Raw genomic sequence first — 15,327 nt, forward strand, 5'->3', positions numbered from 1 at the left:
TAATGACCACTGTGTTATATAATCACAGAATTTGCCTCTCTCTCTCTATTTATTCCTTCCTCCTCCTTACCCATCCTCCCCTTCTTGCTCTCTCTTCCTATCTTCCTGTCTGTCTGTGTGTTTTCAAGCCCGAAATTCGTTGCCAATGTCAAAACAGGCTGGCAGTTTCAGGAATTGCCAATTTTTCCTCTTGTAAACATTATCTCTCTCTCTCTCTCTCTCTCTCTCTCTCTCTCTCTCTCTCTCTCTCTCTCTCTCTCTCTCTCTCTCTCTCTCTCTGTTTCCTCTTCTCTTCACCCATCCTCCCCCTCCCTCTCTCTGCTTCTGTCTGTGTGGTTGCAAGCCCGAAATTCGTTGCAAATGACAGAACAAGCTGGTAATTTCGGAATTGCCCATTTTTCTCCAGTTTACATTCTCTCTCTCTCTCTCTCTCTCTCTCTCTCTCTCTCTCTCTCTCTCTCATTAAAATAGGGGAATTTTATCGTTCCTTTGAGTGAATTTTTTATCATTTTTGGGGGTGTAGGGGAGGGGCTCTGGATTTGAATGAATCTTCCCGAAATGTGTATTGGATGATATGTAATCGCTCATTATACTGTAGATATCTCATATTCTAGAGAGGTAGGAATCTTATTTGGCAGTGTCTTTTTGTATTTAAGTCATGAAACTTATTCTAACGCCCTTCTTTTTTTAAGTAAACCAAAGGTAACAGTGAACAAGTCCTCTCAGCAATCAGTGTAAAAAAGTTATTTTCCACTCTGCTGTGCATATTCCTGTTGAATTCATGTTTTGTATGTAGAATAAAAATCAAGACATACCAACATGTTGCCTTATAATAATAATAATAATAATAATAATAGTAAATTTTTTCAGTTGTTAGATAGCCTAATTCAAAATAATTCTAGCAAATGCAAGAAAATTATTAGAAAATGACATTTAAAAATAAAGAGAATATATCTTTCAAATATCCTATTTGAAATGGTTAGGAGGCACACAAAAAGGGGCCCCATCCTGTCCCTTTAGGGCTTGTACTGGAAGGACGGCTCCCCTTGAAATAACCAAGGCCCCTGATCTCCACAATGAAGCTCAGGAATTTTGGGCTTCCCTGGGAAGCGGCTGATGGTCCCCAACAACACCGGGGACCAAATATCTCCCTTCGGAATCACCGGAGGATATCCTTTATTAAACAAATTGATTTGATTTGGTTTTGGAAAATGACACCCAGCACAGATTCTGTTTTCTAAATCTCCTTGATGAAACGAAAGCCGTATTTGGATTCTGTGACTTAGGCAATAGTTGGCTCCAGGATGGATTTCGTGTCTTCTAAGAACTTTAGAAAGCCTGAACTTTGTTGAGCGCCTTTTTCCAATACCAAATCAAATAAATTTACCAATACTGGCTGTATCCTCCGAGGAATCCGGAGGGAATCTTTGGTCCTGGTGTTACACTGCCCTATGTGCCTTCCACTCGTTTCTAACAGGGTATTTGTCTATTTTATCTGTATTACCTTTTCCAAAATCTTTTTGCATGTGTTTAAATTACTTTCAATGATCTTATTTGCAAAGCCGAAATTGGGTCCCAATTTCAAAATTGGCTTATAACGCTTAATTGAACCTACTTCCAGAAATGACAAAATCGTTCGTATTCAAGTCTGGAGAGCCCATCGGTCCAAAAATGGGATCGGTATTATTTTGGAGGAGAACTGGGCATTTTTTTCAACGCAGTGATTTATATTTCTCTCTCTCTCTCTCTCTCTCTCTCTCTCTCTCTCTCTCTCTCTCTCTCTCTCTCTCTCTCTCTCTCTCTCTCTCGTATGTCTGTCTCTGTAGTTTTAACCAGAAATCGGGCCAAAAATTGGTTTCCAATGTCAAAATTACGGATTTTCCTTCTCTCTCTCTCTCTCTCTCTCTCTCTCTCTCTCTCTCTCTCTCTCTCTCTCTCTCTCTCTCTCTCTCTCTCTCTCTCTGTCTGTGGGTTTCAGGCAGAAATCAGTTGCCATTGTTTTTGCAATTTCAAAGTTACTGATATTTCCTCTTCTCTCTCTCTCTCTCTCTCTCTCTCTCTCTCTCTCTCTCTCTCTCTCTCTCTCTCTCTCTCTCTCTCTCTCTCTCTCTCATGTAATAGGAGGATGATAATATTCCTTTGAGCGATTTTTTTTGCAAGTAATGGAACATTTTTCTTTAAAATATATTGGACCGTATGTATACTGAAGCTTGTTAGTGAATGAAGTTGAACACAAAAGATTTGCGCAGTCAAATAAAATTAAAAATCCAGGTACAGATGACTGAAATTCATACACGTGTATAGTGAATTCGTTGTTATTACATTTTTTGTTCCTTTAGTAAATGTCACAACTAAGTATGGTACTTAGCCTATAGTTTCTTCAGTACGAGCTGTTATGCCTCCGCAGTTATCATTAGTACAGACCCAGTTATTGCCAAGATTAGTAAATCAGTGAGGCTTGTATGGATACGTTCTTTGTTAGGAGAGAAGATTCTTTTGATAGTTTATTGTAACACTATTGCTGGTGATTCTGTTGTGTATTCAGGGTCTTTTCAACAGTATTGCAAATACTCAAATGACTTAAAAATAAGGTATCTTCTCACATGACCTTGGCAGTGACGATGACAAATTTTAATAAATCAGTGACGATAAGATCATAAGCTATATCAAAACAAATAGACTGGTGGTGACCATTGGCATCTGTTATTAAGGTCAGCGGTATCTTTTTTTTATGTCTGTCAGGATAGGAAGGCATTTCATATAAGGTCAAAAAGAGGCCTTAGTAGTGCCGGCTCCTGACATAAAATCGACGCTTGTAGGGCCTCCCTTAGGCTACCTAAGCAGTCTGGAATCAATTGTCATTGCCAGGGGCAGAGAGGTGATGGTTGCCTTATTGAGGTCACTGGGTTCTTGTCACATGCATTACAGTTATTGCTTTTGTGGGCAATATTTGCGTTTTTGCATACATGCAGTTTTATATATATAAGATGTATAATGATGTTAAATTGAAGTAGGGACCCTGTGGTGAATGAAACAAGTTTAGCAGCAGCGGCAGCAGTAGTAGTAGTATATAGTAGTAGTAAATGATGGTAATGGTAGTGGTGGTGGAACTGTTTGTGAAGGCAAGAAAAATCAAGAGCAATTTGTAGAGGGCATAGCCTACTTCCGTTTAGGCCACTTGGGCATATAACCCTTCAGTGCAGCATTAACCCTGCCGAAAATCCCCAACTTTGGGGATGTCTCAAGAAAGGTTGAGCCGAATTTAATGAAACTCGCTGCACAGTTGATTGATTTCACGTGCAACTGAGCTTCAACTATGAGCTGATTTCTTTTTAAAAAAGAAGTTAACATCTTAAGGTTACTAATAAGTATCGTTGCTAAGTTTTTAAAATTCAGCTTGTCTTTTTTATAGGCAGTCACGGGTATAAAAACTCAACTTCATTAGCGAAGGTGATGTTTTTTTTTAAGAAGCTGGATGTATTCAATCGCCATTTGCTGAAAGCGAAGTTTAAAGTAGATACGAGAAGTTGGAGTGAACGCGTGTCCGTACAAGTAATTGAATTTGGTAAGTATGAAGCACACACACCCATACATATACTGTATAGGCTATATGTGTGTTTTGTACTCCATTGTTACCAATATATATATATATATATATATATTATATATATATATATATATATATATATATATATATATATATATATATATATATATATATATGTATGTGTGTGTGTGTTTCTTGTGTACTCACTTCATACTTACCAAATTCAATTACTTGTACGGACACGTTCACTCCAACTTCTTGTATCTGTTTTAAACTTCGCGTGAAGCAAATAGCGTTCAAATACATACAGCTACTTAAAAAAACTCACACACATACACTGTATATATATATGTGTGTGTGTGTGTTTTATGTTGTCTCCTTTGAGAGATTGATCCAGAGAGTGTAAGCTGCTTGTTTTCAAAATTTAGCTTGAGATCAATTTACTAGTGCATCCACCCCTGGCAGCGGCCCACCCCAATCGAGTCAATACTTCGTTCACTGCGTAGGTCATCAGAGACACACTGATGTTTAAACGAGGGTACGTAAATATCTCCCTTTGCCTGGTCAGCGAACCCAGGTAAAGTTGAGGCTAACATCGTAGCACATACGAGTCGCTATTGTTAATATTTGTTGTGATGATATCCTTGATTTTCACAAACATAAACACACACACACACACACACTCACAAAGAAACAAGCACAAACAGAAACACATACACACACACACACACACTCACTTACACAGCTGATAAATGCTTTTCATTGTTGTTAAAGCCTACTCTCCTTGCTGCTGGTGCCAAATGAACAGGGTTCGTTTAATCAATATTGAGAACAGAATGCATTAACACTTGGTGTTTTGTAAAGAGAAAAGATTTTTTCTTTTCATTTAATGTGAAAGACAAATTCATTTAATGTGAAAGACAAAAAGTAATAATTAATTAATCCGGTTTTTCTATGTTCATGTCATGTAAATATTTTTTGGTTTTAAGCAATATTCTTACAATTAAAATTTAATCCCATTAGGAGAAGAGTCTTTATATACGTTTTTTCAAGTAATTTAGTCACCAGTCTTCAAAATTCTTCATCTTGAGAGTGCATAAAATTTTGAAGAGAAAATCAGTTTTGCTCATTCAAAAGCTTTTTTCCCTCCAGCAGTTTTAGCTCTTGCCTTCAGAGGGCTCTTCTTTTGAAACAACCTGGCGGATGTCATATGATAAGTGGGTGAATGGTGCCCTAATAGGCATATGTCAATTCTAAATAGGCTTACGGTACCTCGAGTCGTCTTGTGACTGATGGCTGTGTTGGGTTCCCCTCCTTTTTATGACTTTTGATGAGAGGTTACACGTGACTGTTGCTTGGGGTATTAAGGAATTATGCCCACTTGACATTGTTGCAGGAAGTCGTAGGAAAGTATCCTGTGAAATTATAGGCTATTTGTAATTCGTGAAATTATAACGGCGAATCCTTGGAATTTTTAAGGTAATCTGGTAAGTGTTCCCGGGAATTGCGCGATATTATTTATGGCATTAAGGGAATTTATACAAAGGAATCGTATGAAATGATTCCAGGGAATCATTGCAAATTATCTATGTAGTGACATAGACTTATTCATGGAAATAATAAGAATTATCCGGGAACAAAAAAAATTATCTTTGCATTCACATAGACTTATTTGTGGAAACAATAAGAATTATTTTAAGAAATAAAATTGTTTATGCAATCACAAAGACTTATTCATGGAAGTAATAAGAACTATTCCGGAAAAAAAGACCTGTAAATTACGTAAAATTATGTGAAATCAAATAAAATTATTTACGGCAATCTTATGAAATTTGTCCCTGCAATCTCATGAAGTGTTTCCCGGCACATGATTGTCTCAGGAAATCGCAAGAATTTACTCAAGGCAGTCCAAGACGAATTATTCAAGTCTCCATTATCGACCCATCGAAAAGCCTGCGTTTGTCCTGACGTGTCTGAAGTGTGTACTCTCTTAAGTCGAACAATTGTTGTTTCAGTAAGCTCTCTGCTACTGTTGTTTTCCGCTGGGAACAGCCAAATTGCCTCTTGTACCCAAGGCCGGTACCCAGGGATGCTTTTTCAACTCCATCTTGTCATTCTAAAATTCTCATAGGGAGTGTGTGTGTTTATCGACTGCCCTAATTTTCCATTCTCTCTCTCTCTCTCTCTCTCTCTCTCTCTCTCTCTCTCTCTCTCTCTCTCTCTCTCTCTCTCTCTCATATATAGCCTATATGTTCTCTCTCATATATACACATATGTGTGTGTGTGTGTGCGTGTGTCAAATTTACATGACCCATGAAAACACTATTAACACGACAAAACCAGCTGTAAACTTTTTTTTTTTTTCTTAAGGATAGTTCTAAATGCTTTCGAAGGGTTTCTCTCGTCCGTTCTTGACATATGGTACATTGTTTTAGGAAGGTACGAGTGGCGTTTTTACATTCGTGGCCAGAGCCTCTAATGGTGCAGGTCAGATGAGCATAGCACTAACGCCGAGTTCTTCGACCATCATTGCCTTGTTTATTTTTCAGATGTTGCAGAGAGAATTTTGTAAGAGTACGAGGAAACGAAAGAATTGTGTCTGTATTCGTAAATTGAAAGATACAGCGTGTTTAGATGAAAACTCGGTTGCAGTTTATGTTGAGAAGCTCATTGGCTGGGGAATCGGCAATGGATAGAAGTCTCTGCTACTTTTGGCCATTAATTCATCATATTTAATAATGCAGTTTTTGTTAATAACTCTTGAGCAAAAGAAGTTTTGAAAATACGAAGGAATTTTCGAGGTTCTTGATAATTTTCATGGCGCTTCGCATAACTGTTGTGAACTAGAGCAAACCAGTGTTACCATTTAAAAAAAGGACGTTTCTCTTATACTGTGTGAATTGTGTATGGAAGTATTTAAATTTGTCAATAAATAACTAGGGGCTTGTATGAGATGACCATTTAATTGGATAGGTTTCTGCTTTTGATATCCAACAAAAGATTACTTTCTCTCTCTCTCTCTCTCTCTCTCTCTCTCTCTCTCTCTCTCTCTCTCTCTCTCTCTCTCTCACACACACACACACACACACACACACACACACACACACACACGTTTTAAATAAATCGTGGGGCTTGAATTCACCCTACCACAGGTTATAAACGAAGCAGGAGAAAAGAACACACACTTCTCCTGTCACACCTGTTCGTCCTCTTACAGAGAAAGGAGAGGAGGGGCCCGTCTTCCCCAGAGATAGCCGATAAGAGGTGGAACGGAACGGATCGTTTCTTCCGATCACAAAATGTAGAAGTCATCGCCCCTCTCGGAAAGGAGGGCGGTTTTCGCATGTCAGGATGCACTCGCCGCAACAGCTGTCTAATTGTGATGGATTTATGGGAATGATTTCAAGTTGGTCCGCCGATTGTGCATTGCGGCGCCTTTGCAGGGCTTATAATAAACAAAAGGGTTGATTGTCGTGATTTTCTTTGAAGCGATTTTTGCTTGAAGACAGAGGAGGTGAGTTATTGAATGGTTGTGCGCACCGTTTAAGTGAATCTGTATGTCTTTGCCTTCCTGAGTGCCGTATATCATACTGTTTACATTTTTTCACCTGTCCAAAATCTCATATATTTCTGTATGTACGTAGTTAAAAGTGGGCGCGAGTGTTTCTGTTGTGTATGTTGCGTGTACTTTCTCTATTACACTATACATTATATATTTTTACCTACGGAGAAGAAAAGGAAAGAGTGGAAGAATGGGAGACGGAAGCCTAAAGCAAATGGTATCTGTCACGGTAACCTGCGGCAGTGTTCTGTGTGGGGTTAGACGGGAATGTAATTGATTTTTTTTATACGCTTTAATTTCGTAACTTCGCCCTAACTTGTCAGCCCTCTCTCTCTCTCTCTCTCTCTCTCTCTCTCTCTCTCTCTCTCTCTCTCTCTCTCTCTCAGTAAGGGAAAAAATTAAGTAATCAAGTTTTAGTTTTTACCCGTTAAGTCTTCCGCATACCAAACGTTTTTGTGGGACACGCGGGCCTTCTGTCTCCGACGTGTTTATTTTTAACATCTTAAGCTATATATATATATATATATATATATATATATATATATATATATATATATATATATATATATATATATATATATATATATATATATATATATATATATATATATATATATATATATATATATATTTATATATATATATATATATATATATATATATATATATATATATATATATATATATATATATATATATATATATATGTATGTATGTATGTATGTATGTATATATATATATATATATATATATATATATATATATATATATATATATATATATATGTATGTATGTATATATATATATATATATATATATATATATATATATATATATATATATATATATATATATATATATATATATATATATATATATATATATATATAAACTTTTAAGCATAACCATATGAGAAAGGATATTTCTGTATTTATAAAAATGTGATTTATGTTAGTGATTATGTGTAAGTGCACCGGACAAGTATTTAAAACAAGAAATAAAAAAAAGATTGGAGTTTTTTCTTTATAATTTCGATGAGTAAGGGATCTGCCGGAATGCTGCATGAAATACTTTTTCAGGATAGGCTATATTGTATGGGGAAGATTGTAGAAACGCCCGATTTAATTTTGTACAACCTCTCTCTCTCTCTCTCTCTCTCTCTCTCTCTCTCTCTCTCTCTCTCTCTCTCTCTCTCTCTCTCTCTCTCTCATATCCTTAGTAACCAAGTGAATATTGAAATCGTTAGATTGTCGAAGAAACAAAGTACCAGATTTGAGATTTTAAGGAGAGATTTTTAATGTGGTAATACGAATTGGCAACAAGTACGGTATTTACAGTTAATGGAACACAAGTGAAGAAGAGTTTAGGTTATTATTTATGACCGGTGTTGGTATAATATTTGCTCAAGTTGATATTCCTGTCATTCATTCATAAGGAACGAGGGAAAGTCCTTTTACCTAGAGTATCAAGATGCCAGACAGTAAAGTATCCATCTTTAATAACCATGGATAGAAATATCGTTAAATGTGAATGAAATTAACGAGTGTACCTTTTGATAGGTAGCAGGTAAACAGGTATCATTGAAATTTCACTAATCCAGCAAATTTGACGTTAAACATGATCTAGGCCAATATTTGAAATATCAGATAGCAGTTTACAATCCAAGTTACATCAGTGAAATACTGTGCTCGATATTTCATATCTGTTGTAAATTTCTTTTTACTTGAATTGCTGCTTCGAAAGAATTGTTTTTTACTCGGTTATTCTTGGGAAGAGATTTTATATTATTATGTAACCTTTTATCTTACGAATTGGTTGTGGATAAAACTATATGTGTATATATATTATACACACATTATATATATATATATATATATATATATATATATATATATATATATATATATATATATATATATATATATATATATTTTTTTTTTTTTTTCAAGGATTCAGCTTCCTGAATGTATTCATCGATTGAATGGAAACTGGTAATGGTGCCTGTAACTTCACTGATAGTGTATGTTAAATGATCAAGTTTTTATTCTGATGGCTGTCAAAGTAGTTACCAGAATCCACCTACATTCAGTTGCTTGTCAGGGTTGGCGTAGAAGACTTCAAACATATCTCGCTGAAACGTCTCGTTTATATTTCATTTTCTTTCGCTTCCTGTTTCCCGTCGTCATGAGGATGTTCCTTAATATTTTTTTTTCCCCTATGAGTATCTTGAAGATAATCAGTCAAGATAATGAAGATATACCGAGTCGTGTTTTGGAAGCCCTTCCGCATGAGGTTGGGGTTTTTGCTGCAGGAGATGAACCCATAGGCCATTTGTAAACAACCACCAAGCCCTGCGTTTCCCATCAGTATCGGTAGATAGCCTATAGGGCTAAGCTCCATTCATCTCTCTCTCTCTCTCTCTCTCTCTCTCTCTCTCTCTCTCTCTCTCTCTCTCTCTCTCTCTCTCTCTCTCTCAGGTATGTTACTAATAATGGAAAGAAGAATAAAAAACTAGAATGCTATTATTGTCTTCTGGCCTCAACCAAGTAAGGAATAATGGCATAAGCAATAAAGATTCGGAGATAGAACAAAAAGCCCATTATGAGGAATTCTTTGCATCGTACATTTTTTCTTATGTTAAGTCTGTAGTCTTGTAAAGAAAAACATTTACCTTGACGATTTATATTTATTTTTACAGGTTAGTGGAAAGGTGCTCTTGTGTTTGTTGTATTTACTAACTTTTTCCCTCAGTTGATATAGCCTACACTAATTTATCTTGTCTGTTCTTTCCAGGTGAGACTTAGCCACGAGGCACAACTTTACCGACGTAAGTAAATTTATTAGTTTAGGGTTTCAGTTATCCAATAATAAACTTCATTGAGCAGGCAATAAGCTTCATTAAGTGATTTCGTCTGTTGTGTATCTCTTTGCGGTTAATGGTCAATGGATTATCATTGAAAAAGTTTTCTTAGCGAGGAAGAAGTTTAGCATGGTGAGATTTTTTTTAAACATGGAAAATGATGTCGTCGGACTGGTCTGGTGACCTAACCTGGGAATAATGTAGTCTGATCTACGAAAACAGTTTTCGTTTACCTGAAGAAACATGCATTCAGCGATTTAAATTATGTATATTAATTGAGGATCTCCTTCAGTATAACTAAGAATAGAGTAACGTTTGTAGGAAGGAAAAGCATTTATTTAGAAGAAAAATATGTAAAGATAATTTTGATGTGTTGAACTATAACTCCTTGATTTTTCCCAATTTTTTTTAATGACTGAGAAATTAGCGTTTCGTTGCAAAGTTGTTAGTTAGGTTATGCAAATAGAAGTGATTCGCGAATGAAAACTAGGAATTATATTACTTGAAGACCCGTGTTCGTTGTTTTGACTTTGTTTTTCAAATATACAGTTTTACTAACAGGAAAGTTATTTACTTTGTGAAAATGAGTGTAAATTGGCAGTGGTGAAGATTTAACTTGGATTGGTTCGACCAATTTCCTGTGACAAGGCAATGTTTATGGTCTAGGACAGTGATATTCTTTGATTTAAGAGAAAATATTTTCCGGTCACGAAGATATTGCCTTGCCTGACAGATTTTGTTTCTTTGATTTTCGAAAATCGTAAAACTGGATTTGAACAGTAATATACTTGTTTTTGAAAATTGTAATATTTGTGTATTGGCCTTTAGTAAGTGAAAGTGCTTCACAGTGTGAAAGTTTTGGAAGAGGAAAGGTTGAGTTCATCGGGGGTAAAAAAAGTTCCTTAGGGTTATTGTCTCCAGCCATTGTCAAAAAAAAAAAAAAACCCGCAAATTTATTGTTAAAGGATCTTTCCAAATGTCATGGTTTTATTCATGACAGCTCTCTACCGAACCTGGCCATTTGGAGAAATATATTGTAATCATTCATATTAAATTTAGAGTTAATATTTATGAGGTAATAGTCCGGAATGTTATGGACCATATTTATGAGGTAATAGTCCGGAATGTTATGGACCATGGGCTAAGAAGGGGTCCGAGGAACGTGTTTGAAATTGGAATCCACATCTCTAGTTAGTTATCACTGATCTTTCTTCAAACAAAATTTCTGACGTTATCCAGTAAATGCTTCCGCAACCAGAACGATGGTCGAAGCCCTGCATCTGTTCATTGAAAATGCGTTTTCTTTATTTAATGCGGTAGACCATCCTTTTTATTTTGTTTGTTAAATATTCAGTTTATACTGAGAGCGACCGAATGGACTGAATGCCCATATGGAAAAGGAAGTTTCGTAGGCTAATCCGCAAACGAAAAAAGGGAAGGTTAAAGGTATCGTGGAAAATAGAAGCGTAACGAAAAGTCCAGAGCATATCGAAACAAGGGAAAGAACTGTGATTGAGACACCAAGACGGTGATTTTTACTTGTCGAAACATGTAGTTTGGAATACAAAGTGTCCCAACATAAAACAATATTATTATGTAGGACAAAATTTATCTTCACCCGATTAATGAAGTGAGCAGTTTTCCTCTTACTTTTAATTGAGATTTTGGCTGTGAAATTTCACGTGTTTGGAGCGTTAGTGCTCACTTCGAAACGAACCAAGTGTTTTGCAGGTAAACTTTGGTATCAAGAACGACATCATTTCCTTGTTTTGTGCTGTTGTCTGCCTTTTCCACCAAATAACAGGTCATAAATAGCTAACAGGATCTCAGGCTTTTATTATTAAATGCTTCCAGTTGCTTTTCTTCGTTCGTAGAGATGCAACTCGGAAACGTTTATTTTTTTATGCAAGCGTATGTTTTCGTGTAGTTTGTGTGATGTTTTGGTATTTTTTATATTTATATGACAATTTCATATTAAAGGTATTGCAAGCAGTCGAGCACTGTGTGTATTAAAAATAAAGTGAATACAATGACGGACGAGACAAGATATGTCAGTGTATGCTATACCTGCAGTTACTGTGCATTAATTTTATTCATCATTGGCCCCACTTTTATTGTTAAGCATCTTTGTCTATAAATTTCCGTATAAAACTTGCAAGTTTCAGAGATGTATCTAGTAGTAAAGGTTGTGCGCAAGTAGGACTCAGCTCTGAATTGCTAACTGATCGTAATCTTTATCTATTGAAATTTTCTTTGATCTATTCTCATATATATATATATATATATATATATATATATAGTATATATATATATAGTATATGTTCGCGTCTGGGTCTAGTTTATGTTTTACTGTGCTTTTCATAATTGCGAGATAAAATATTATAGTTTATATAAATAACATGTTTTTCCTGTTGGAAAGTTAGAACATCTTTACTTTCTTACAAGAGTCGTTCTGTTTATTTATGTTTCATTTGGATCCGAACGGTTGGATGAAACTTTATTTTCATTGCTCGATTTGAAAGATTCATATTTTGCATCCCACTTGTTTGCAGTAAATCGGAGGAGAGAGAGAGAGAGAGAGAGAGAGAGAGAGAGAGAGAGAGAGAGAGAGAGGGTATGGTAGGTCCCGGGGCATGTTTGCCCACAGCGTGTTTGCCCACACGTGTTTACCTTTCTGGCTGCGGGAAAACACTCTAATAAATTCCCATTAGCATCCTGTCAACCTGCACACCAACGGAGTGAAGTTATATTTCGAAAACAAGAACAAGTGAAAACACTGAGAGGGAAATGAACCGTGTCTCTGTATCATGGGCGTTGAAGGAAGCACCGCCTTAAAAGGCTGGCAGTCGCTTCTATAGTAGTATTAATAATTACTTATATTTATTTATGATATGCGAGAGAGGGGTCGGGAAGAGACTTGTGAGTTTATTTCTCTCTTTCTCTGTTTGCCTGTCTCTCGGTCTGTCTGGCTGTTGTGTCTGCTACATCTGGCTGCAGTAGGCATTAGTTTTTGTAAATAAATTTCGCCTCTTGGGAAGATTAATGACACTTTAATTTTCTAAAGGTTGGTGTTCAAACCGCTTTGTCGTGTGCGCGATAAAAATTCATGGGTGGAAAGCTGTTTTTTTTTATAAACCTACGCAGATTTCTCAACAGCATCACGAACTCCAACCCAACTCCCCTTCACACACACACACACACACACACACACACACACACACACACACACACACACACACACACATCACTTGCATTCAGTACACTATTCACTTCTCATCCGCTGACCTTGTGGTTCCTGTTATCAGTCGCCTTTTCTTGAAAAGCTTCTGCTCTTTTACTTTATGCCCTTTACCATTATTAGTTACTGTTCATTGCTTCGTGCCTTACCATTTTGCTGTGGTTCACTTTGTATCTCTTCGTTCGTTTTGCTTTCCACTTATTGCAAAGCATGCCCTCCCTCTGCATATAAAACGTTAAAACAGCCATCTTAAGTTTTTACGTGTTTTCTGTATTCATAACTCTCTCTCTCTCTCTCTCTCTCTCTCTCTCTCTCTCTCTCTCTCTCTCTCTCTCTCTCTCATTACGTACATACGTTTATATGCACATACAAAGTGGAGAAACAGGAGCTTCTATGAATAAAACAAAACGAAAGCAGTGCAATGGAATGTTGTGTTACCAGTCAACCCCAAGATCTTGAGGTACTCCATCGCTGCTCCCTGGAGAATCCTAATGTCAAAAACAATTAGACTTTGTATTCATGTAAGGTATTTATCAAGGTTAGGTTTTTATGGATGTCGGCCAATTAGGTCGTAGGTCATCTACAGTGGAATGTCTGACTCCTATGACCCCAGATTCAAATGTCCTTGCAATTAACGAAGCACCAAAGCTCTTTCTTCAGAATCACAATGAACGTAAACAATACACGAGGCTTGTCAATGAAGCCATTGATTTTATTAAAATTGTCTGAATGTTGGTGATAGCGCCGAGGGTATCAAAGAGTCAAGTGACCTAATTTTTAGGGTGTAGGGAAATAGTAGTCTCGTTTGAGATACAGTTCATTTGTAAAGGCCTAAGTGTTCATCTTTTAAGACTGGTTAATTGATATGAAACTGCAAAATCTGTTTTTAGTATAATTGGCGGGATTGAGAAGCCAGGTCTCGGTAGGTACAAAAATATAAGTTTGTCACTGAAGTGGCCATTGGCAAATTTATTTTTCCGTTTTCATTGTTTTATGTTCTAACTCTGTGTTATGTCTTGACTTTAACAGTGAAGGTAATTTGGCCAGACCAGGCATCTGTCCCATCAGAGCAAGGAGGAGACGTCTTAATGACGGCGTTTTCCAAGTACCGCAGCTGCTGAGGCGATTTTTGCCGTGATATATGACGTTGGTGCAATGCCTAATAAATCGGGGCGATTTAGGGAGACATTCTCCTTTTCCTCGAAGCAATGAAATGCATTATTAGAACCTTGCCTTTGGTAGAGGAGAAGCGGAATGCTTCCGAGATCTCTCTCGCACCTGTTATTTGGGTACGGCACAAACCGGTATCTCTAGAGTAAACCCGAGGGCGTGTTACACGAACGAACACGTTTCTGGCATCTCGTATAACACCTTGCCGCTATCCTTTGCGCCGAAGAGCCAATTTTCTCTCTCTTTTTTTTTATGGTCGTTCGAAGTTGAAGTCACGGTATGTCTCTTAAGGTAGGTGTCACGCAAGCACGAACGTACGTGTCTGCAGTTTTGCCCACTTCCAAGAGCAAACTTGGAGGCAAGAGTCCAAATTGCCTTAGAAAACGCACACGTGCGGGGCCCTCTTTAGCAATGGCTTCAGTCTGAGCCGATTCTCCTCACCAATTTTACCTCACCAATTACCCCCTTTTGTTTTCATTGGGTCGATGACCACAGTCGTTGTGACGTCAGGTTATATGAACTCGGACCAAACCGCCTTCACCCATCGATAGTGGCAAAAGTGCTAACTCTTTTCTACCACAATCGCATAAACGCTTGTTGAGAACAGGAAAAATGTACTTTTGTAATGGTTGAAGCTTTTCTTAGTTTATTCAGGAGATCCGAAACTAGCACGCAGAACTTTAGTGTGTGTTCAGTTTCTGTTGAAATTGAGTCTTTTGCTGATAATGAGTTCACCGATTCTCTGAATCTGCGATGGGTGTATGTATGTGTGTGTGTAACCCTTAAATAGTGTTATTAAGCAGTCAGTTGAATATAGCATTCGGTATCGTGATTATATCTCTTGTTGCACTGCTACAAGTAGGTATTTTGGCAAGCCATTCGAATGTGAACACTACTTTATGTTTATTAATTCAAAGAAGGAAAGAAGTTGTGTAGTTTCCATTGAAGGA

The 15,327-nt window shown here is 36.9% G+C and overlaps 1 protein-coding gene across 16 annotated transcripts in view; it reads left to right on the forward strand.

Moving 5' to 3' along the window:
- The window catches only part of LOC136828379 (TGF-beta-activated kinase 1 and MAP3K7-binding protein 2-like), a 269,956-nt gene that overhangs the window by 4,819 nt on the left and 249,810 nt on the right, over window positions 1–15,327 (forward strand). For 2 of the 16 annotated variants that reach the window (XM_067086349.1, XM_067086374.1), the window contains exon 2: window positions 9,903–9,936. The exons of the other annotated variants lie outside the window; for them this stretch is intronic. The gene's annotated coding sequence lies outside the window, so the exon portion shown is untranslated. The remainder of the gene's footprint in view (window positions 1–9,902; window positions 9,937–15,327) is intronic. 16 annotated transcript variants of the gene reach the window in all.

Source organism: Macrobrachium rosenbergii, chromosome 42 (assembly GCF_040412425.1).
Source record: "Macrobrachium rosenbergii isolate ZJJX-2024 chromosome 42, ASM4041242v1, whole genome shotgun sequence".
Classification (NCBI taxonomy): domain Eukaryota; kingdom Metazoa; phylum Arthropoda; class Malacostraca; order Decapoda; family Palaemonidae; genus Macrobrachium; species Macrobrachium rosenbergii.